General features: G+C 38.9%; 1 pseudogene; it reads right to left on the reverse strand.

Moving 5' to 3' along the window:
* Positions 1-7,972: 7,972 nt before the first annotated feature.
* Positions 7,973-8,458, reverse strand: LOC144238946 (large ribosomal subunit protein uL11 pseudogene; annotated as a pseudogene).
* Positions 8,459-24,991: the final 16,533 nt, after the last annotated feature.

The raw sequence follows: 24,991 nt of genomic DNA on the forward strand, positions 1-24,991 counted from the left end.
AAATAAGTATGATATTATTACTTATTTTTGAAGCACTGTTGTAAGAATTAAATGAGGTAATGTCTATAAACCACTTAGCCTAATAATTAATGCTCATCAAATGTAAGCCAACATAATAGTTATTGTTATTCTAAGAATGGTATTCAGACCAGCAGGTGATGCATAAACCCAGGATGGAAAGACTGTAATGTCTAGCAACGGAGATTTTGACTCACAAGCATTTCATATCATTAATAGATGTTTGTAATTTTCAACTTTAATATTGGTATTTCAGATAGAATTCTTGGGTGCAGGTAACACAAATTTACTATTGATTTAAGCAACCAGGAGATCACTAGAAAGGTAACAGGAGGATCATAGGATTGATGGAATGCCAGAGGACAAGCCTTGGAAATAGACAGAATATCCAAGAAATAGAAGGCTGAAAGCAGAGTGAAGATGCAACAACCCTTTGGATGGACCCTAGGCACCCAGGCAGGTGAATGACTTCTGTTATTCTCTTTGGTCTCAAGTCACTAGCCCCAAATTCCAGGTCTGAAGAGAAGAGATCATGCCTACTTGGCGAATTTCTGTTTACACGCCCAATCTCTGCCTGTACGAGAGGCAGGCAGAGGAGTCTTTAGAAGATCAGTCCATGATATTACACCCCTACCACAATCTTACACAAGGGCAATTTGGATGTTATAAAGAAGGAACCTGTATGCTGGTGGCCAAAACCCATTAAAGTCCATCATTAATGTGTTAGAATGCATTCCACAGGATTTTCACTTTGTTTTAAGCTACATGCTCTTAAGATATAATGATATAACAATCATGTTGTTCAAGGCACATTCCCAGGTTCTAAGGGCTGAAAAAGACTTAAAAGTGCCCACCAGTGTCTGCACTGAGTGAACCTGCATGGGAAAGCAATACTCAGGCTCTGTCTCCAACCTCTCCTTCTCTACGACTTTGCCAAATGGATTGCTAAACAAGTGATAATCCTCTGAGAAGAGACCAATCTACACACACACACACACACACACACACACCCACACACACACACACACACACAGAGAGAGAGAGAGAAGGCCAGAAAGTTAAAGCTCAGATCACCACATACATTGTGCAGAGTATGCCTTGCATTGGAGTGCCCAGCAGGGAAGGCACATGGGGGCTGAAATTCAGTCTTCACACCTCAGCTTAGAGGAACAGGCTCCTTCTTATAATTTTCATGAAGACACTTCCTTCTTCATTGTCCCCTGCAACAGTAGTATTGCAACAACCCAGAGTGGATACCATTGGATTCCATTTTATAATTTGCACAAACGTGTTTTAGGGGCTCGTGGTGGCCACCCAGGAGGAAGGGAGAAAACAAAGGAAACAGGGATGGCTGTCTCCCTCCATCTCTTACCTTTATCACTTCTTTCTTATTTTTCTTTTCTTCTTTCTCCTAGAATGAGAGAATATTAGGATTGAAGGAGATTCATATAAACACATAATACAGATAATCATTTAAGGCTTCAAATATAGCCCTTTTCCTCACAGCCAATATCCATGACAACTGGTCATCCAAATTTAAGTACCTCCATGGATAGGAAACTTAACCTTCTTCTCAGACAGCACATTCTAAGGAAAATTCTTTCTTATATTGACCTGAAATATGTAAGCCTATAACTTATATTCACTCCAATTAATTCTGTGTCTGGGGCAAGTGCAACCCTTCTTCCACATGACAGGATTGTCAATAGTTGAAGTCCAATGTAATGATCCACAAAGCTGTAACTTCCTCCAAAAGGCCTTAGGAAAAATAATTTCATGATACATTTGGTCAAAACTTCTTTGAATTCTCTCTCACTCATCATAGCATAGTTCTTTTATTATATGTTATCCAGAACTGAATGCAGTAGTCAAGCCTTATCCAAATGAAGTCACTCATAGAGATAAATATTAATGATTATAAACTCATAATAATAACTGAGCTAAATTTATAACTCACTACATGCTGGGCATTGTGATAAGCACTTATAATATTTAACTTAATTCTTTGCAACAGCTCTTTCAGGGGTTCTATTATTATCCCCTTATACAGATGAGGAAACAGGTTATGAGAGGGTAAATCACTCACCCAAAACCCGCACCACTAAGTGGTCATAATGAGATTCATACTAGGGTATGCCTGAGACCAGAGCTCACGCTCTATCCACTTCACTATACTTCTCGATGTAGCTAAACACTCTATTATTAACTTTCTTTTTGGCCATTTCTTATGACTTGTTCTTATCAAGATTTCACCAGTCTTTAACAATGTGTTGGACAGCCGCAGCACCAGGGCTCTCATTACTAGTACATTCTACTTGCATCATATATACAAACCCCTCTGATAGAGATTATACAGCCAGATCCTAAGACTAAGAGTATATCAAAAATCAGGGAAGATTGGGGGAGAGTGGGAAGTGTTATGCCTACTTCCATTTACTCTCTCTTTACTCAAAACATCATGCTGCTCTTTAGATTTCTGGGGAGTTCTGATGTTGTTTTCCAGGGTGACGTTTGGGGAGCCAAAGGAGTGTTGATAGTAATGACTGCTTCAGCCAAGGTGATGGAAGAGCAGGAAGTTCAACCCAAGCCCCTAACTTCTCCCTCTCCACTCACATAATTCTGGGGAATAATCTGAATTACACTGAACTTTCAGTTTGGCAGAAGGTGGTTCTTCCATTGTCCCAAGCCCTTTAACAGCTTGGTGTCTGCCTTATGGGAATGATTGGGGCACTCCATTAAAGATAAACAACTCTCAGCCAATCCCAGGTGAGTACAAATAATTCTCCCAAAGCTCCATGTAGCAAGATGGTAAGATTGATCTTTATTCAAAGGAAAGCTGAAACCACTTTAACAAGTTTATTGCCATAGATGAAACAACTCCCCTACGAGTCCTGGAATTCTGGAAAGTCAGTGATATCAAACCGTCTCGGCAGTTTTCATTGGCTTTTAGTACCAGAAGAATCAATTCTGTTATGATTGCACCAAAGAAAATATGGGTGAACATAATCCTACCTGTAAAATTAAGCGGCAAAATCCATAATGTTCTGAAGTTCTATCTCTCTGCTTCCTTCAGTTTTGCTCATTATTCTATCTCAGTCCCTAACTTAGTGCTCAGCGCATAGTAGATAGTCAATAAATCTTCTTTGAACATCAGCCCTCACTGAAAACAGAGATGCATTAAAGATGCCTAATCTTGTAAGAAGTTGTGAAACATAATGCATCTTTAAAGTTGTTATCTGCTTTGAATTTTGAAGTCGGTTTTTTTTCTATTTGCTCCAAGTCTTAATCATCTTAGAAAAAACAGACTACTTTTATTTCGCATCAGCTTCTCTTTCCACTGCCACCAATGATAGCTCAAAACCAATCCTTTTGATGCAGATATTTTCTGGTATTCTTTTAAATCTTACTTGACAGAATGTTTAAAGGGAATTCCAAATTTGGTCTGTTTCAAGTTGAATCTATGCTGAATATATAATGTTACCTTTTAAATTTAGAGATTTCACTAGCTAAGATGACTTGTCACTCAGACTTCAAATTCTATGAGGGAGATGCTAGATTGTAACTCATGAAGTATTACTTTTACTTTTTGTATGCCACGTTGTCCACTAGGTGGCATCTCAACACACAGAAAGCTGGATCTATGCATTGGTGATGAGTCCCCTGCACGGTTTTAAAAATAGATTTTATATGTAAATGATGAATCACTGGATTCTACTCCTGAAACCAATACTACACTGTATGCTAACTAACTTGAATTTAAATAAATAAATTTTAAAGACATAAAATAAGATAAAAAACAAAACAGCAACAAAAAATAACTTTTAAATTTCTTTGAACTCTATGGTTGTAATATTATTGAAACTCTCAGCATTTGTGAACCAGAAGATTTGGTGGTAAAGGAACTATGTTCCTGTATTAGATGAGAGATGTAATACCAATTCTATTAGAATTCCACTGCTCTTTTTGATGGAGGACTGTTCTGAAATTGCATCCAAGGATGGAAAAGTAGTTATGACCGCGTCCCTCTCAGGTAACTCCCATTGTTGTGAGGTGTGATTAAAAGATAGCTACACCAGCAGCAAATGTGACACGAAAGGCATCTAGGTAAACAACAGACTACCTGGTGTCATCTAGGCCGGATTTAGAAACACCATAAGGCCTTCCTCTAGCATTTGGCATCTCTGGGCTCAGGAAACACTCCTTTGGATGAAGAAGCACCATCCCTCCTCTGGTGGTGGTGCCTCAATTAATGTGTGTCTCCCAGTGGTGGCCCTTACCCTATTTGGATAAGTAGCCATTTGACCAAGAGGATATTTTAAAGCTTTCTGTCATCTTTCAAACTTAATAGAAATCCCTTTAATAGCCATATGCTTTATGAAGTAAAATTCCATTTTCATCTAAAAATATTCAGTTCTTAGAAAAATTTACTCCAAGTTTCTAGAATTTATAGTCTTTCTTGACTTCTGGTCACGGGCAACTTGCTTCTCCCATGGGCTCCCATAGCACCCTATATTTCTGCCGTCTTTGCCTCCCCCCCACCCCCACAGGACTACAATCACCAGTTCCCCCTCCAGACTATATAATAAGCTCAGTGAGGACAGACAACCTGACCTGCCTACCACTGGGTTTGAATCCAGGGGGTGCACAACATCGGTGGGTACTAAAAAAACATATTTGCTGAATAAACAAGAAAAAAGAATGCATTGACTTCTAAACTAAAAGACTTGATATGCTTGCAAGGGCCACTCTGTAACACAGAATTCAAAGTGACTCCTCCTTTCCCTGCATTCCCACAGATTCCAGTCTCCATTACAATAATGATTCTGGCCTCTTGCTTTAAATCACCACTAGGAGCAATAGCATCTAAAAGCTACCATCCAGAAATAACTCTTGGCTATTCAGGCAAAATCGAATGCATTCAATTAAATTAACATTTATTGACCACCAGTAGATATAAAGACCCAAACTTCACATGAAACATTTGGTATTCCACTCTCACCGAGGTACCCTTATCAATATGTCTCATCTTTCTTTAATTAGATACAGATGGGTACACAGGAAACAGTATACATTGTATAACAAACCAGCATTCATACTACAACAGAAGTTTTTCATAATTTTTGTCACAAAAGACAACCTTGCAAACAGGACCAAAGCCTGTGGCTGTTTCTGGCAAGGACATTTTATAAATGAGTCTTTGTAGCCAGGGTCATAAGCTTAGGCTCTGGCATCGTACCAACAGAAGTGGAATCCCAGCTCCACCACTTCCTGTCTCGAAACCTTGAGCGTTTTCCTTAACATCTCATGAAGCTATATTTTTAAATATATCATCTAACTTACAGTATTGTTGGGAGGATTAAATGAAATGATGTATAAACACTCTAAGCATAGTGGCTGGCCCATAGCAAGAGATCAATAAACATTAGCTATTATTATTATGATGATTATTATTAATCATAAATGGCTTTTCTTAGAAGCCCTTGGTAGTCAGTGACAGCCAGAATGAATATTCCATAGGTTTCCTCATATATCTTTAGGTTCTGTCCATTAAATTCTGACATTGCGGCTGTAAATAATTATAAATGAGCCCCAGGCGTACCTCAGCTTCATGTATTTAAATCAGGAGCCAAAGAATGATGATCCACCTCCCTTTTCCTTTTTGGACTAAGTTTCCCTTTCTCTTATTTGCAAGATTAGGTGTCTAGCCACTGCTCTCTCCCTACTCCCTTTTATCTACTCATCCATCTGTCCATTCAATAGGCATTTATTACTGAGTACTAGGTATGGTTCATGCATGGATTCTACCTCAGAAATTTACAGTCTGGAGGGAGACACAAGACATGCCCACACACATAGCTGTAAGAGGAATTAGAGAGTGATAAGGGATGGAAGGGATGGACACAACACTGAAATTCAGAAGTGGAGAATCACTGCTATTTCAGCACACATACTATGTGCCCATATAGATAGATGCTAGTGCACATACAAGAAAAATAAAAGCTACTGTTGTTGTGCTTAAGGAATTTGAAAACATGGAGAAAGACAAAGCTAAAGCATGAGTGATTCCAGGCTATATTCCAGCATTAGTACCCTCAATAGACTTTCAGTGAAGAAAGAAATAACCCACAGGTATCTGTAAAGACACAAACAGAATAAAACAAAGCAAAATCTGGAACCATCCTCCTGGGTAAAGATCCTTTGCTGGAAGAAAATTCATATAGCACTTACAGCCTTACCCCTGTAATCAGGCAAGGACTGTAATAGTAGGCACAGGATACTTTTGTTGGGCCCTATAACACTTGGCTTCTGTATTGGTTTGCTAGGGCTTCCATGACAAAGTACCATACACCGGGTGGCTTAAACAAGAGAAATGTATCATGTCACTGTTCTAGATGCTAGAAGTCTATAATGACAATGTCATTCCTTCTGAGAGCTGTAAAGGAATGATCTGTTCCAAGCCTTCTACCTTGACTTGTAGATGGCCATCTTCTCCCTGTATCTACATACCATTTTCCTTCTGTGTGTGTCATCTCTGTGTCCAAATTTCCCCTTTTTGTAAAGACACAGTCATTTTGATCAGAGCCCATCCTAATTACCTGATTTTTAACTTGGTCACTTTTATAAAGACTTATCTCCAAAAAAGGTTACATTCTGAGGTACTAGGGATTAGGATTTCAAAATATCTTTTTTGGGAGTGGGGAACATAATTAAACCATAACATCTTCCAAGAACTAAAGATGGTGTTCACCAATCATTTTACCTAAACCATTGCTTAAAAATGATACCCAATTATCAGTATCAGTTAAGTTCAATTCATTACATATTTATTAAGTGCCTGGCATCTTTAGAACATAATAGTAGATGCTGGGGTAGCACACAACTATAATGGAGATATGGACATTGTCTCTACCCGCTCAACCCTAGGATAATACATCAGAATCAAGGGAAAGACAAGATGAGATGGCCCCAAATATTCATACAACAAGGTTTGGTTTGGCAAGTTCTACAAGAGCAGTGTGAGTGGAAAACTTTGGAAATACATAAAGGGCAGGAAGGCAATGACATTTCAACCAGGACATGAAGGACTGTGAGATATCAGAAGTCAGTGTTGGAAGGAAGAGCAGTTCAGGAGAAAGATAAACTTGAGCCTAGATGTAGAGTAGGGAGATTCATTCATTCAGGTGAATGAACTGGGGTGTAGTTGAAAGAGAGAAGAACTTTACAAACTTCGTATGAGCATAAATCCTTCTTAAAGTGAGATTCAATGCAGATCCAGAAAATGTTTAAAATGGACCTGGTCTGGCTTAAAATCCCGATTATTGTAGATATTCACACAGCATTGTTGAACCTCCAGGGGTGGGACTATAGCAATAGGAAGTCAGCCTGAAAAGGCAGGGGGTGGCCAGCTTTGGACATTCAATTGTTGCCATGGCCCTGGGAACCACTAGGGGTATTTAGGAGGTTCCCAAGCAAAGAAGTAACTAGACCAGACTCTTCTGGTAATGATACATGAGATGGATCAGAACGGGGAGAAATAACTTTGTCTTGAAGCAATATAGGTTTTTAGAAACTTAGTAGGAAAATTATATATCATTAAGTATCCAAAGCTATAAAAAATGACCGAACACCCTGAAGCTGTTTGTGATATCCTCTGCTACTGAGAAATAACTCCAAGCTGCAGAGAGAAGAGGCCAGATTTTGTATTTCTAGAAACCAAGATTGACAGCAATGTCACTGAAGCATGGGATTTAGATTTACCCAGAATCTGTGTTTGAATTCCAGCTTCTACCAAAAGTTCCTCAAGCCTGAGTATTGATTCTTTTATCCAAAAAAGAAAGAAAATTGTTTCGATTTCATGTTATTTTTATGGGCGTTAAATACGGTTATTTATTTATTTATTTACCTACTTAGGTTGTCGAATGATCCTTTACTGAAATATTTTCTTTTGTAGTTCTTAACTAGCTGGGCATTCCACTGTACCACTACTGATGTCTTCTGTGATGTTGTGAGGGTGGTGGCCACATTGCATCCCACACATTGGGCAGTCCCCAGGATCTCTTTAATAGTAGCCAGAGAGTTCTCTGGCTAAAGATCAGTGCCATTATCTGTCAGGCAATGTTGATAATCTTATTAAAGATTCCACTGTGCTGAATGTTTTTCTGCTTCTTTCTGTCCCTTGGCAGTTCCTTGAAGGTTTCGATAATTAGGGTAGAAGCAGAAGGTCCCCCTTCAATCTGGTCCTGTTTTGAATGGTCAGTTTCACTATAATCCTCAGACCCATCCAATTACTGGTTGTCTTGACAATGTCGTCACCAACTTCTTTTGGAGACAGATCCAGGGAGCTGATCTTTGGGGCCACGACAGACATGGCACTAGCTTCCTCACTGGTCCAACTCAGGTATACCATTTTTATCTCATTGGGGTCCACCTTAGGTGGCATCGTGGAAACAGATGGTGTTGGATGAACCTGGATTTGGGATGACTGAAGACAGTTGCAACTTTGCCACCTTGAGCCCAAAGCCAAAAGTAAGGACATATATTTAAAATGTTGAGCAGGGCACCTGGGTGGCTCAGTCAGTTAAGCGTCTGACTTCGGCTCAAGTCATGATCTCACAGTTTGTGGGTTTGAGCCCCGCATTGGGCTCTGTGCTCACAGCTATTTCAGAACCTGAAGCATGTTTCAGATTCTGTAACTCCCTCTCTCTCTGACCCTCCCCTGCTCATGCTCTCCCTCCCTCTCTCTCTCTCTCTCACCCTCTCTCAGAAATAAATAAAACATTTTAAAAAATTAAAAATAAATAAATAAATAAAATGTTGAGCATAATGCTTGGAAATAGTTAGCATTCACAATATGAGTGTTCTCCAAGACAAATTAACCAACCACATTAAGGGGAAGAAGGACATTAGGTGTGCCTAGCAGAGTCATTCATGCTGATCTGATTGATGGATTTCTCTGATTTAGACATATCCCTCACTTTGCTGAGCAGAGTTTTTGCTAGCAGAGTTTTGCTAGTTTTTACCCCATCCACATTTCTCGATTTAATTCCCAGTCTTCTGTTGGAGACCACTCGGGTTTCTTTCTCCTACATTCTGATCTGCATAGCTCCGTTGATGAGTTGAGCCTGCAAAATGAGTTCTGGGCANTGATTTAATTCCCAGTCTTCTGTTGGAGCACTCGGGTTTCTTTCTCCTACATTCTGATCTGCATAGCTCCGTTGATGAGTTGAGCCTGCAAAATGAGTTCTGGGCAACAAAAGAGAGAAATTACTTTATCCACACTATCAAGAAGCCTACTTTGTGGGTACTATCAAGACAGATTGTGCACCAAATTGGTGAAGGCCACACAGCATGTCAGAATGAATGTACAATAATTGAAAAGTATTGCTTGCACACTTTCAGGATCTGGGCAATCTCCCAGCAGACAATGGCATCGAGGAATAAACTGTGCCATGAAGGACAGATTCCAGCTGTATCCAGGACAAATGTCATGCATGTGCCCCGAGAAGTGTAGGATGGGCATCAACTACTCTAATGGCTTCCAAGGAGCATGTTTTCCATGAGGGTGGGACAAGAAAAGAGCTTTGTCAAAAAACAACGTCTGTGGTCACATTTCCCATTTTTAGCTTAGCTCAGCATCTTAAGCTTTCTCAGATGCCCCACCTGAGATGCACTGCTGTCCCTCACTCTGGTGTTTCCTGAGGGTGTCCAGGATTTCCATCTAACCCTCCTGCTAACTTCCAATCCCCATTCCCAGGGCTTCAATCACCAACTTCCCCTAGTATTTCCCACCTGGCAGGTGGCTGCACCATGCTTCCACAACCACAAAACGGATGGTAAACTTGGTGTTCAGAAGATTGAGTGAGAACTTTGTTTTGCCTTATGAATTTGTTCATTTGGTGTCCTTTGCTTGGGCTTGTGAGGATGGGCTTTGATTGAATTTTAGACTTGAGATTGAGTTCCTAATGAACTCCATTGGGAGCCAGAAGAAGAATGAAGTGACAGAGGGACAGCTGATCTTTGACCCCAGTCCATTGAAGGCTGTTGTCATCACTGTTGGTGGCTGCTCTGAACAAGAATGCATTGTCTCTGTCTATTGTGGACTTGCCTTCACAGTCAGTCTTCACAGGATGTACCCCTTTAATCAGGAAATGTGTTCTTCCACTCAGGGCAAAGGGTGGATGAGGAAGGCAGATCACATAAGTGCAGCAATATGCCAGAGAGTTAGGACTTTAGAAGGAAACCTTTGTAGAAAATGGTAATATTACTAAGAATTAAAAATGAATTTAAAATTAATACTTATTGAATAGTTTCTATATACTACTTATATTGGTTTTTTCATTTAATCATTTCAATAACCCTGTGAAGTAAGCCCTCTCCCACTTTTCAAATAAAAAAATCTGAGATTTAGTCTTAAGAAAAAGAGCAATCAGCAAGGTAGACCTATGATTCCATGATTTAATCCCAGGCAATGAATCTAGAATCCATAAGTACTACTTAGTGTTCTCTCCATGAAGCAGGAGGGAGGTTGAAATCCAAAGTGGCTTTAGGAGCTCCTCCTAACCCTTCTGTAATTAGGAAGACAAATATATCTGTGTGAGATGTTTCTTAGATTCCTTTCTGACTGTCCAACTACTCACTGTCTTTCAAGGCTTTGGTCATGGGCCCACTTCTCTGCAACTGCTTCCTTGAGAGATTTTCTGAATACCCATAATCCTTTCCATAATAATCATTTCAATCAAATTAGTTTATAAATGCCTCATAAAAAAAAGCCACTGTTATTCCCCCACCCTGGCCCCCATTTTACAGGTTAAAAACTGAGTTTAGAGAAGGTTCCTCTAAGATCTCACTTCTAGCAAGTAACTCAGTCTGGATTTAAACCCAAGAGACCTGACTCATAGTCAGTGTGCTTTATCTCTGTGTTATAGTGTGTCCTCTCAATTAAAGTCTGTATGATACACCTTTGTCAATCAACCAAGCAGTCTACATTTTTTCTTTTCTTTTCTTTGCTGCAGCACCCAGCAGCCCTGCCCTAGGCTCTCTAGAATTAAGTGCCATTGTTGCCTTCAAAGAACTTTCAATCTAGTTGGCAACAACTTTTGTGCAAGTCTCCTTTGCATAAACAATTAGCACACTTGGAATTTGACCCACCAAGACTACAGATGTGGAAATTATCCAGTTTGCAAAACAAAATGACATTTTAATATGTTTTTAAAATAAAAGTATCGAAATTTTGAGAAATGCAGAAGATAAAAATTAAAAGAATTTTAAGAGACAAGGGAGATAAATTGCAAAGGTCTAAGAGAGGCTTATTGGCATTTCAGAATTGCTAATTGAGAGAATTGGGAAAAATCAATATTCTATATGATAATGGCTGATAGTTTTCTAGAATTGATAATAGATACCAATCTTCACATTCAGAAAGACCTGTGGATTTTGTAGCAAAACCGAAAAATACCAAAGGCAAAATGACAACCTTGACACTACCCATAAAGAAGACAGATTAAATAAAAGATACAACAATTAGAATGACTATACACTTCTTAAAATTAAGAGTAGAAAGCAGAAGACAGAGAATACCTCAAGGAGCTGAAAGAAAATCATTGTTATTTTAGGATCTTATAATCTGCAAAACTGTATTTCAAGAATGAGATTTATATATAAGCATTTTCAGGTACACAAAAATATGTGCTACCAACAGATACTCTCTCGCTGAAAGACCTTCTGAAGGATTTTCTTTTGTGAGAATGAAAACCTCAGAAGGAAGGTCCATGGTATTAAAAGCAATTGTTAGTAAAGAAAATACAAACATATGGGAAAATTTAGAAAAAACTTGACGTATAAAATAATAATGTTTAATATACTAAGCTAAAATAAATAAGAAAGCTACAATGAAAACCCAATACAAAATAACTTTTTTTTTCTCCTGAGCCATTTGAGAGTAAGTAGCAGACCTGATGCTCCATTATTCCTGAATACTTACGTTCTGTGATTACTACAAACAAAAACATGCTCCTACATAGCCAAAGTAACCATCAGCATCAGTAAATTCACACTGATACATTACTACATCTAATCATCATACCTATTCACATTTTCCCATCTGTCCTGGTATCTTGTATAGCAAAAAGATCCTGTTCAGGATCCTGTGTTGCATTTACTTGTCATACCTTGTTAGCCTAGTTCAATAATTTTTCCCTGACTTTCATGACCTTGACACTTGAAAATTACAGACCAGTTATTTTGTAGAATGTCTCTCATTTAGATTTGTCTGATGTTTCCTCATGATTAGATTTAAGTTAATAACATCTTTGGCAGAAGTAACATACAACCGATACTATTGCATCCTGTCCTGTCGTTGTCCTTTTCTGAAGAATGTTACATCTGATCAATTGATTAAAGTAATATATGCCAAGCTTTTCCACTCATTGTAGAAAAGCTACTCTTTTTTCTTTGGTAGTTAAAAAGTACTTGATGGGACGTGTAATGAAACTACATAAATATGTCATTCCTCATCAAAATATCAATTTATTAATTAATTTATTTATGTCATATGGACTCATGAGTTATTTTATTAAATGCTTAATAATCCATTATTTTCATTATTTATATTGATGTTTCAATTGTCATCAACTTTATCAATGAAAACCTCTTCAAGTTGGCTGTTGCATTGTTTTGAAATGTCCCCAGGATTTTTTGAGTACTTTCCTACTTTATGGCATGAAGAGATGTTCCAGGCTCATCTTGCTTTTCTCTTTGTAATCACCTCAGAGAGATCGTCCTCACCCTGCTCTAGCTCTGACACCTTATACAGAACCACCATCTTGACTAGAAGCCTTCCTTAACAGTCCACAGCTTGCCTTCCCACATGAATACTCTCATGACTCTCAGACTTTCAATATGCAGAACCAGAAGCCTGTCTTTACTTCCTGCCCCACCCCTACCTTCCACTTCCTACATGGATACCTCCTTGTCCTATGTATATTTCCTTCCAAAGGGTACAGCTGACCGACCCACTTCAAGCTTCCATACTCTTCACCAAATTTCTCTTCCATATGGTTGCTCTACACATTCTGATCCAGCTCTGATACCTTATTCCAGGCAACCTCCTCCAAGGACACCCTCTTCAACACCCTGAGCCAGGCTGTCACACCACAGGAGCTGCCCCTGGCCCCCCCATGGAAACACCTTTTCACCGTTGCTTTCTGCCACCTCCACCCGGGGGTAGACATCTACCTTGGAAGGCCCACCTAATGGACCCAATCACTTAAAAAGGGAAGAGATGGAAAAAGAACAAAGGGGAAAAATGTGAAGGATGAAGCAGAGAGTGAAGAAACAGGAAGGAAAAATGGGATAAGAAGTAGAAAAATAAAGACTTTATTTTAAAAAAATTTTTAGTGTTTATTTTTGAGAAAGAGAGCGTGAGTGGGAGGGGGCAGAGAGAGAGGGAGACACAGAATCCAAAATAGGCTACAGTCTCTGAGCTGTCAGCACAGACCCTGATGTGAGGCTCAAACCCACAAACTGTAAGATCATGACCTGAGTTAAAGTCTGGCACTTAACTAACTGAGCCGCCCAGGAGCCTGGGAAGGACTTTATTTTTAAAGCTTGTTAAACTAAAAATGACTAGTAGAAATCAAAGGTAATCTCTAAAAGGGCAAAAATAAAGTATGTAACACACAAACTAGCAGGAAGAGGGAAAAATGGAATAAGGGAAAAGGAAAAAAAATGAAGTCAACCTAAGAGAAGGCAAGAAGGGGACAAAACAAGAGATAAACAAGTAGGATAGGAGGGACAAATAGTAAGTACTAGATACATTGGTAGAATTTAATCTAAATATACAACAAGGAAGAGCTAAACTATCTTGTTAAAAGATAAAGATTATCATATTGGACTCCAAAACAGAATCCATTTATACTCAGTTCACAGGAGCTAGACCTAGAACGTTAGTATACAGACATTTGAAAAGGCCTTGAGCCATGTCCTTTTGACTCATGTCCTCATTATCCTGCTCTGGGGAAGCAAGCGGAATCATAGTTGAAGCAGCTAAGAAGTGTTCTGCTCCAGATGGAGGACTTGCATAAACTGTTAGAACCAAAGCAGGGTAACAAAGATCTCCCTGGAGGGCTGCTGAAAAAGAACAAAATGAGCCTAGAACATGTTTTTGTGTCATAAAGTAAGGCAGTGCTAAGTTAGATTGCTGAGGACCTGTCAAAAGGGCACAGAGACCAGTGTGAAGGGGCTTTCACTGGTCAAATCAAAGTGGTGCTGATGCCCAGTAGCTGCCTTCTCCAGGTCCATGGCTTTTATCTGTGTTGGGTCAATGGGAGGCTGAGTTTGGGCTGACAGTAGGAAGCCATCACCTGGGGTTTCATCTCTACTCTCCTTCAGGCAGAGTCTCCAGTACTGGAGTATCTTCTCTATTGCTACAGCCCCCTCTTGGTCACTGTGGTTCCACTTCTGCCCGGTGGCCATGACCCCTTGGCTTTGATATCATTGTCTCCCCTTTGCTTTCCCTCCCTACATGTGGTAGCAGCTTCTTGCTGTTGCTAATCTCCAAGTTGTCTCACCATCCTTGGTAGGCATCTCAGATCTATAATGTGTATAACCCATTTCCTGAATTAAATTCCCTCTGTTTAGACAGTTAAAGAGGTTTCTGTTTTCCTGATGGGACCCTGACTGATACTCCAGGCAAATACTAGCAAAAAGAAAGATGGCATAATTAATGTTAATCAGAATAGACTTTAAGGCAAAAAGCAACAGTGAGATACAGAATATAATATTATTCTAAATTTTGTGCACCTAATAATATACCAAAATATGTGCAGCAAATATCAATGAATCTACAAAGAAAAATGGACAAGTCACCTTCAGACTAGGTGATATTTAGCACATTTATCTTAGTAAATGATAGCTTACACTGTCAAGGAATAAAATTAAGAAACTTAATCTAGAGACATTATAGAATACCACTCCAATAACTAGAGAACATATATATTTTTTTTTTCCCAAGTACACATGGAGACTATTTCACATTTTAGGCCATAAAGGAGAGCTTAACAAATTTCAGAATATCATACAGACCACAATCATAACCATAACACAGTATGTCAGGAATCAATAACAAAAAGATGATTAAAATAACCATACGTATTTGGAGGGAGGCACATGGGTATAAAAAGAAATCACAATGGAAATTTAAAAAATATTTATAACTAGAAAATAATGGGAAAAGTAAACTAATACTGAGAGAAGTTAATGTCTTGTAAATGTCTGTATAAGAAAAGGAGGGCTTAAAATTAAGAATTTTGAAAGAACAGCATAACAAACCCAAAAGAAGTAGAGGAAAGAAAATGCTAAAGTAGGACCAGGCAGATATAATGAAAATACAGTTATAAAAATTAAAATGGCATTTTAATATTTAATAACATTCAAAATGTGAGTTTTACCTTTGTTCAATAGGATTTTGATGACAAGGAAATGGTTTTTAGAGGGTAACGAGGTGGTAGAAGAGCAAATTCTGTTATTGTGCTCCTGCTATTATTATTATGTCATTCAGGTCTAAAAGCCTACCTCAAAGGAGCTTCTAACGGTAAACTTTCAATTTTCAACGTTTTCTGGGATTTTCACTATGATCCATTTTGAGTTAATTTTTGTGACACGTATAAGGTCTGTGTGTAGATACATGTGGCTGTTCAGTTGTCCAACATCATTTGTTGAAAAGACTATCTGTTCCCATTGTATTACCTTTACTCCTTTGTCAAAGATCAGTTCCTGGTTCTATTTCTGGTCTCTCTATTCAATTCTGTTGGTCTATTTGTCTATTCTTTGCCGACAACTCATTGTCTTGATTACTGTGGATTTATAGTCTTAAAGTTGGGTAGCAACTATCTTTTGACTTTGTTCTACTTCACTACTGAGTTGGCCATTCTGGGTCTTTTGCCTCTCAGTATAAACTTTAGAATCGGTTTGTTGTTATCCATAAAATAACTTGCTGGGATTTTGATTTTGATTATGTTGAATCTATTCATCAAGTTAAGAAGAACTGATATCTTGATGATATTGTCTTCCAATCTATTAGCATGGAATATCTATTTATTTGGTTATTCTATGATTTCTTTCATCAGAGTTTTTAGTTTTCCTCACATAGATTTTGTATACATTTTGTTAGGATTATACCTAGGTAGTTCATTCTTGGAATGTTGTTAATATAAATGGTAATGTGTTTTTAATTTCATTGCTGTGTATGGGAAAGCAGCAGACTTTTGTATATTAACTTACATCCTGCAACCTTACTATAATTTCTTGTTAGCTTCAGTTTTTGGTAATTCTTTTGAATTTTCTATAAAGGCAATCATGTCACCTGCAAACAAAGAAAGTTTTATTTCCTCCTTCCCATTGTATACACCTTTTAAAATTTTTTGTTTGTTACATTAGCTAGGCTTCCAATGGGATGTTGAAAAACACTGATGAGAAGAGAGGTCTTGTCTTCTTCCTAATCTTATTGGAAAATCTTCGAGTTCTGATTGTCCATTTCTTGTGTGTGTGTCTTAGTAGATTGTGTCTTTCAAAGAATTAATCCATTTCATTGAGGTTATCTAATTTGTGGACACGAGAGTGTTTTAACAATAAAAACAATTGGAAACTATCATATATGCACCAACATTAGATAGATGAATTGTGGTCTAACCATCTAATGAGAGACTATGTAGCAATGAAAATAAGTGGCCCACAGAGTGTTTCTTAGCCTTTTTCCTTTCATTATCATACCCCTAAAAGATGTTTTCTTCTGGGCACCTGCATGCCTCAGTTAAGCGTCTGACCCTTGATTTCAGCTCAGATCATGATCTTACAGTTCAGTTAGTGAGATCAAGCCCTGCTTTGGTCTCTGTACTGACAGCATAGAGCCAGCTTGAGATTGTCTCTCTCCTTCTCTCTCTGCCCCTCCTCTACTCTCTCTCACTCTCAAAAATAAATAAAGTTAAAAAATTTTAAAAGACATTTTCAAACATTTTTTCCTAATAGCCCCCTATGAAACTTCAACACCATAGACAAACTATTTATATACTGTATGCATATCTTTGCTCCATACATTAAAAGAATCAGAGTTTTCTGTACTCCTAGAATCAATTTTCACTCAATTAAGAATGCATGATTCATTCATCAATATGGATGAATCCTAAAAACATATATAATTCTCTTTCTATTAGGTTCAAACAGGCAACAGTAAACAATATGTTGTTTAAGGATATGAACATATGTGTTAAAACTGGAAAGAAAAATAAGGATATAGTAAATATGAAGTGTCTTTAATAGTTGCCTCTACAGTGCAAGTGGGTAAAGGGATGAGTGAGTCATGCAGGAAATTTTAAGTTAGTGGCAAATTCTCTTTGGTACTGACAAGACTGTTGTCCAAATGGCATCACGTATGCTAAGCCTGGTGTCTCCAAACCAACAGTTAATTACAGTTTCAGCCTTTCCCAGAAATGGAATCTTAAACCAATTGATCAGGAACTACCTGATCAATTGATCGACACTAGTGAGATAATCTGCCTGATAGGCCCCTGCCAATCCCTAAAGAAGAATGACCTTGCCACAACCAATCTACTTTTTGCTAATATCACTTCCTTGTTTCTACTCCCTCCTGCCTATAAAAAGCTTTCATTCTGTACAGCCTCTGGGAGCTTCTTTCTATCTACTAGATGGGATCCTGACTCATGAATCGTTGAATAAAGCCAATAAGATCTTTAAAAGGTACTCAGTTGAATTATTTTAAACAGTCTATAGATATTTTTGGAATTATTATTATTTAAAATGAACATATATGCTACATGCATTCTCCTGGCTGTGTTTTATATTTCCAGATAATTGTAGCACAATGGGATAAGTGTAATTGCAGAGGTAGATTTAAGTAAATGATACAAAATTCAGAGAAGATTCAGAGAGAGGACATGAGGGGAACATTTAGGAGGTTACACAGGAGTCTCCCAGGTAGAGACAGAGAAGGGCAATTTATGCACTGGGTTCAAACGCATTAAATAGCTTGCACTTTGGAGGAACTATAAAAACTTCAATGTACTTTGGGCCAAGTGTGGGGGAAATGTGAGCTATTGATTCTTGATAAATGCAGAAGGATTAAAATGACAAAAAGAGGGACATTATTTCTGTTCTTCATGATAAGTTTATCTCACGCTTAAAGTAGAATACAGTGATTCTAACCTTTCTTTTAAATAAAACTACCAGCCCCGCCTCCGAGTGTAGAGTTCTAATCCTTAGCTAAACAAGCTGAGGGGTATGCAATGCCACCTGCATCCACTCATCCTTCTTCCCATTTGGCCTTGCAAAATTGTTCTTTTGCAAAGTTCAAGTTTTTTTAATCCCTCTGTCAAGGCTTCACTAATTAAAGCCCAAACAACCTTAAAAGCAAATGAGCATTTGGGGCCACTGGGCACCATTCCATGGCTCTGGATCCATTGTTTTTGTTTCTTAATACTCAACAAGACGTCTTTGTTTAATTCTGAGCTTCCACAAGTGCCTTTTTCTCACTTTGAGTATTCTCCCCCTCCCTTCTGCGTCTCATGGAGCTCACCACAATCAGTCCAACAAAATTCCACCTAAAAGCAGCACATCTCTTTTGAGGTCACATGATGTGATTCTCCCTGTAAATGCTCACCACCTGTGCCAACCTTTCAGCCCAGTCGCCACTTTGAAGTTGCTTCATGTGTATAATTTCTAAGATAGAAGTTGCTTCATGTGTATAATTTCTAAGATAGAAGTTGCTTCATGTGTATAATTTCTAAGATAGAAAGATAGATACAAAGTGTATACTAAATTCAAAGAGCAATGTATTCCTAATATGAGAAAATGGGATTTCTCTTGAGGTCCTGCATGGGTATATTTTAAGAAAGTCATAGTACATGGGTAAGCCTCTTTCCCCTCCAGTTTCCCCTGTCATATCTGGGAAACAAAATAGGACTCCAGCAGAAAGAAGGAGCCTGCTTCTATACTTGCAAAGTTGATAGTGGATCATCAGTAAAATATAAGTTTTTGACACTTGATTGGTGGATTACTAGCAAGAAGAAGAAGCAAGCAGAAGAAGGAGGAGGAGGAGAAAGATGAGGAGGAGGAGGTGAGAAAGTAAAATGAAAAAAAAAGAGAATGTTAGTAACCACACATCAACACATCCTGAGACAGCCTGATCTCTTTAAGAGTTAAATGCATTGCATTTTGATCATGCTTGTTTCATTTTCGTCTGTGACAAGCCTTAACTTTTTTTTTTTTTACCTTTGATGGATAGCATTTTCATTCAAAGATTTTTCCATCGTTGTAAGTTAAATCGTTTCTTAAAAGTAATTACAATGCCTCGTTCTTGGTAAATCAATAAGGAAAAAAAGTGTCCATCATGTGGATCTTTGCCTCCTTAAGAACATAAGTAGCAGGCGTTATACAAATTAACAAAGTTCAAAACAATGTAATAGGTTTGTTTCTCTTCCCTTATGATCAGATAAAATCAAAGCCACCCTAATGAATGCTTCATCATTTTCTCTTTTTAGATCTGGGTATTAGTTGCATCTTTGAAAGCGATTGATAAGCCTCTGTATAACAAAATGGTCTCTCCCTTTCCCCATTCAGAAAATCCTGGAAACTAAGTTTACTCTGATGCCTAGGAAGCTTCTTTGGGGTTATTAGCTTCTCCCCACAGTTGGGGAATCAGCTATCACCACTTGGATGTGCTATCTGGACATATTAATCATGCATCAGCACAGGGCCAGTGGTGGAGGAGAGGATTAACTTCTGAATGATAGATTTTAGTCACTTGTGTACCCTATTTGAATCATGAAAATAAACAGTGTCACCCAAAGATCAGCATAAGCTGTGTCACCTTGTTTAAATGTTTAAATTAAAATGGTTCAAGATCCAAGATCCACCAAATGTCAGTGGAAAACCAACAACTAGCCACACCCACCTTGAGCCTCCCAACGCCCCTGGGGATTTGCAGGGGGCTTACCCATCTCTTATTCACTCTTACTCTTGCTAATTTCTTCCTTTGAGTCCTCATTTTTACAGGTATCTCCTCTCCTGCAATTGGATTTGTCTTTCAAGATAGCATAGAGGTTGATAGCACAGGTAGGGTCACTTGTAGCTGGACGACTCTGGGCAATCCACTCAACCACTCTGCCTCAGTTTCCCCATCTGTGAAACAGGGCTAATAGAACACCTCCTCTGAGGTTGTTGTCTGCATTAAATGAGCAGAAAGCACTTGGAGGAGGACTGGCACAGAGGAAAAGCCTCCTAAGTGTTATTGCTCTACCTCTGTTCCTTACCTCTCCCTTTCCCCCTGCTTCTCTGAGCATCCTCTGCACATCAAACTGTTTGACTCCTCTCAACAGTCATAGAGGTGAATGATTATGATTCCTCTGCTAGTTCTGTTCCAGGCAAGTTCACTGACCAACTCCTCAGTCCCCTGTCTCAGCTAGACATGTGGGTGGCTTAAGCTGCTCTTCTTCTGTGCCCTCCCCTGCCTTCCTTCTTATCGGCCCCCTCATTTCCTCAGCTCAGCCTCCTCTCCTGGACCCTCCAAAGCCAGCTCCCACCATTTTGTAGCATGGTTCAGCATACTCTTGTCTACAGACATCTTTCAAGCCATACCTCAGAAGCTTTAGCATTTAGACCCTAGGAGGACTTTTCAGGCATTTTCCTAAATAAAGAGCCTTTCAAGAAAGGAAGTATGACAGTCTCCCGGCAGCAAAAGCAGCTGCCAGGAGTTAGAATTTTTAAAGGCCATTTGTTCTCCGTTACACTAATAATAAAAGTAATAATGAGTGAAGATGGTCAAAGGTATAAACTTCCAGTTATAAGGTAGATAAATTCTGAGGATGTAGTGTACAACTTGATGACTAGAGTTAACAAAACTGTATGGTGTATTTGAAAGTTGTTGAGAGACTAGATGTTAAAAGTTCTCCTTACAAGGAAAAAAGTTGTACCTTTGTGAAGTGATGACTGTTAACTAACCTAATAGTGGTAATCATTTCACTATATATAAACCTACCAAATCATGATGTTGTACAGCTAAAACTAAACAGTATTGTGTTCCAATTATATTTCAATAGAAGGGGAAAAAAGAATTCATGCTACAATGGGTTTTGCAAACAACCCAACTGCTTCACATCCATTGTTATTGTGGTCCAGTGAAACACTACTTCAAATTTCTGTGTCTCAATCCCCTCATCTGAAAAACAGAGAAAAATGATGTAATCCAAGGACAACCCTTGAAATAGTGCCTGGTACTTAGTAAGCACTCAATTACTCTAATCATCGTCCTTACTATCGTCATTCAACAAATAATGGAATGGAAGCTGGGCCCTGAGGGGTTTCTTGTTTAGGTTTACAGAAGGAAAAGGGGGGCAGGCCAAGATTTTATTCCAGACTGCCTGTTTCAAAGCTCATCTTCCGCTTCTCTTGAATCAAGGGCTATCCCCAATAATAGTGTCTAAACCCACATTGATAGTTTCTGAACTGAGGAATCTGAATGGAGGATTCAACTAGTTAAAAACAATTAAATAAACATTAGAACATTTTACCTAAAACTCTAGATAGAGAACTTCTCTTTAAAAATTGGAAGTGGTTAGCCCATGTTTGGGCTGCCAGTGAGAGCACAATATCTGCTGCTTTTCCAGAAAATGACCTCTCCACTTCTCTGCCATATTTGACTTTGCTTTTTGTTTGTTTTTGTTTTGTTGTTTGTTTTTTAATTGTTTCAGGAGTAGAATTTAGTGATTCATCACTTACATATAACACTCAGTGCTCATCCCAACAAGTGCCTCCCCTTAATGCCCATCATGCATTTAGCCCATCCCCTATTCACCTCCCCTCCAGTAACCCTCAGTTTGTTCTCTGTATTTAAGAGTCTCATAAGGTTTGCCTCCCTCTCTGTTTTTATCTTTTTTGGCCATCCCTTGTCTTCACCTGTTCACTTTGGTTTCTTACCAGCCTGCACCCTGTGATATTTCATTTGCGCCTCATGCCCTTACCATGGCTGACCTAAGTGTATAGTCTACACTTATATGAGTGAAATTGATAATTAACAAATCATCCCTTCAGTGATGCAGCAGGCAGAAACTTCAGAAGACCCTAACAGACCAACTCTGTGGTGCCACAGTAACAAAATGCACAAAATTCCTTCCACACCAGAATCTTTGATAGCTTCTTCAGAATTGCCTCTTTCCTCATCCTGGCCACTGTCAAGTAAATGGACTTGAAGAACCCTCCACAATTGCTCAAGTCATTTACTCTGAAAGCTCTATGGAGGTTCTGAAAGTTTTCTAAACATGTCCATGACACAGGTCTGGACACAGCTAAGGAGTCTGTGGTCATACTCATGACAGGTCTGCTTAAGACATTTTCCAGAGAGCATTTCCTTGAATCATTGCAGCAGGATGCTAACCAGCCTCCCCACCAGCAATTCCCATGGCTTCAATTCATCTTGGATTCAACTGACAGAATAATCTGCCTCAAACATCGATCTTATTACAACCCTCACCTGCTCAAGACCCGACAGAACCTCCTTGTTGCTGCCTTCAGCCAATATTCCCCTTTCAGCCTAGTATTCAAGGCCCTTGTCAATTATGCTGTCGCTGGTGGAAATATCAGTCTTATCTCAGATTTCTCTGCAACATGGCTCCTCTGCTCCAGATAAATCAGTCTATGAGCTGTCTGTACTTCTGGGCTTCCATTCATGTTTCACTTGCTAGAAGCCATCCTTGAATTTCCCCTCAATCTAATCGTATGTGTTTTTTTTTTTCTGTGTCCCCTTATGATGTACATATTTAATAAGGATTCTATTTCTGAAATTGGATCTATTTTCATGCTTTATCCATGAAAGCATATCCGTGCTGATGTAATTTTCATGTATTTTTGTAGAAAGAAAAATTCTATACTAATATGTGCCACTCTCCCCTCTTGTATTCATAACAGACATTACTAGTTGATCATGGCACATTTTCCCACTGAGCTATTCACAGCCTATGTGTCTTTCTGTCCATCAGGCTCAAGGTAACCACCACATGTCAGTTGGAGTTGGCTATAACATGCCATCTCTGTTCTAGATTAGAACATCTTCACAGTTCTAGATGGTGGACATGGGAAAGCTCAGCAGGAGGACAGAGGCAAAGAAGATGGCTTTATTATTATTATTATTTTGCCTTCTATTTTCTCCCTGAAGTTCAGTGTTCTCTATGTGAGATGAATAGGTCATGGTCAAGATAATCTATGTCCTCAAGATTTCTGACTGCTCCCCATCAATTCATCTCAAAGGCTTCACAGACTCTCTTCATAGCAACCAAATGGCTACAACATGTTCAGTCGTTTCTATACCTTGTTAGCTTAAAGTTAAATGAGGAAGAGCAATACTTCCACCCAAGTATCAGAGAAAAGTTCTTTGCATCTCACTGGCTCTGATTTTCATGTGATCATTTGTGATCTAATTTCTTTGCATGGGGTAGGGGTGGAGAGGGGGAGATGTGAAATGCTATGGTTGGTCAGGACTGGGTCTGATGTTCCACCTTTAAAACTGGCATAATCATGCAAAGAAAAGCTGAGGGTGCCAGAAAACTTGAAAAGAGCTGGGTATTAATTATCTAGAAAACTATGTACTCATGTCCACCATGTAGGGGACATTAGTCTAGGTTCTGAGGATACAATAGTAAATAAAATGAAGCTATGTCATCCTGGAACTTATTCTCTAATTGGAAAATACAGAAAATAAACAAATAAACATGTATATAATAAGCCAGGTAGAAATAATTGCTCCATAAACATGTAAAGTAGGATAAGCAAAATAGTAACGGCATGAGGCAAAGAGAGTATGGCCATTCCAATTTTATGTGGAGTGGTTGGAGAGGGCACTTCTATTAAGGTGACACATAAAAATGGCACTAAAATTACCAAGGGAGCAAACTATACAGAGACACTTAGGGGAAGGGCATTCCATACAGAGGGAATAGCAAGGGCATATGTCCTGAGGTGGCAGAATGTCTGGAGGCTTGAGGACCATCCAGGAGGCCAATGCAGCTGGAACAGAGTGAGCAAGGAGGAGAGACATAGGTGATGAGGTCATTAAGTCGTGGGGAATGAGACAGGGAACAGATATTGGAAGGTCTTTAAGGCCATTGCAAAGACTTTGGCTCTTACTATGAGTAAGGAGGAAGGCCATTGGAGAGTGTTGTGCAGGTGGTGATAAAACCAAACTTACATCCTAAAAGAATCACTTTCATTTCTCTGTGCTGCCAGGGTCAAGGGACAGAGTGAGTAGGGTGACCTGCCAGGAGACTACTTCAATTTTTAGGCGGAAAATAGTGGCTTGTAACAGGGTGGTAGTGAAATAAATAGCAAGAAGTGGTTACACATGGGAAATATTTTGAAGGTAGGACAGATGAGATGTGCTGACAGATGGGGAATGGGAAGTGGAGGCAGGAGTGACCCCAAGGTTCTTGGCCTGAACAAAGGAAAGGATGGCATTGCCATAGGGAAGATGGAGGGCAGAGTGGGCTTAAGGGAGAGTGGATTTGAATATTTTCCATGCTAAGAAGAGATAGCAAGTCAATTATTGTTACGGGGTCTTGTGTTCAAGAGACAGAGGTGTGGGTTGAAAATCTGAGCTTGGGAATTGTCAGCATCGAGATGGGATTCAAAGTCATGAGAAGCATCAAAAAGAATGAAATCTTGCCATTTGCAACAACATAGATGGAACTAGAGGGTATTATGCTAAGCAAAATAAGGCAGTCAGAGAAAGACAAATATCATGTGACTTCACTCATATGAGGAATTTAAGATATAAAACAGATGAACATAAGGGAAGGGAAGCAAAAAGAATATAAAAACAGCAAGGGGGACAAAACATCAGAGATTTAAATACAGAGAACAAACTGAGGGTGGGGGGATGGGCTAAATGGGCGAGGGGCATTAAGGAGGACACTTG

This window comes from Crocuta crocuta, unplaced genomic scaffold (genome assembly GCF_008692635.1).
Source record: "Crocuta crocuta isolate KB4526 unplaced genomic scaffold, BGI_CrCroc_1.0 scaffold382, whole genome shotgun sequence".
NCBI lineage: Eukaryota > Metazoa > Chordata > Mammalia > Carnivora > Hyaenidae > Crocuta > Crocuta crocuta.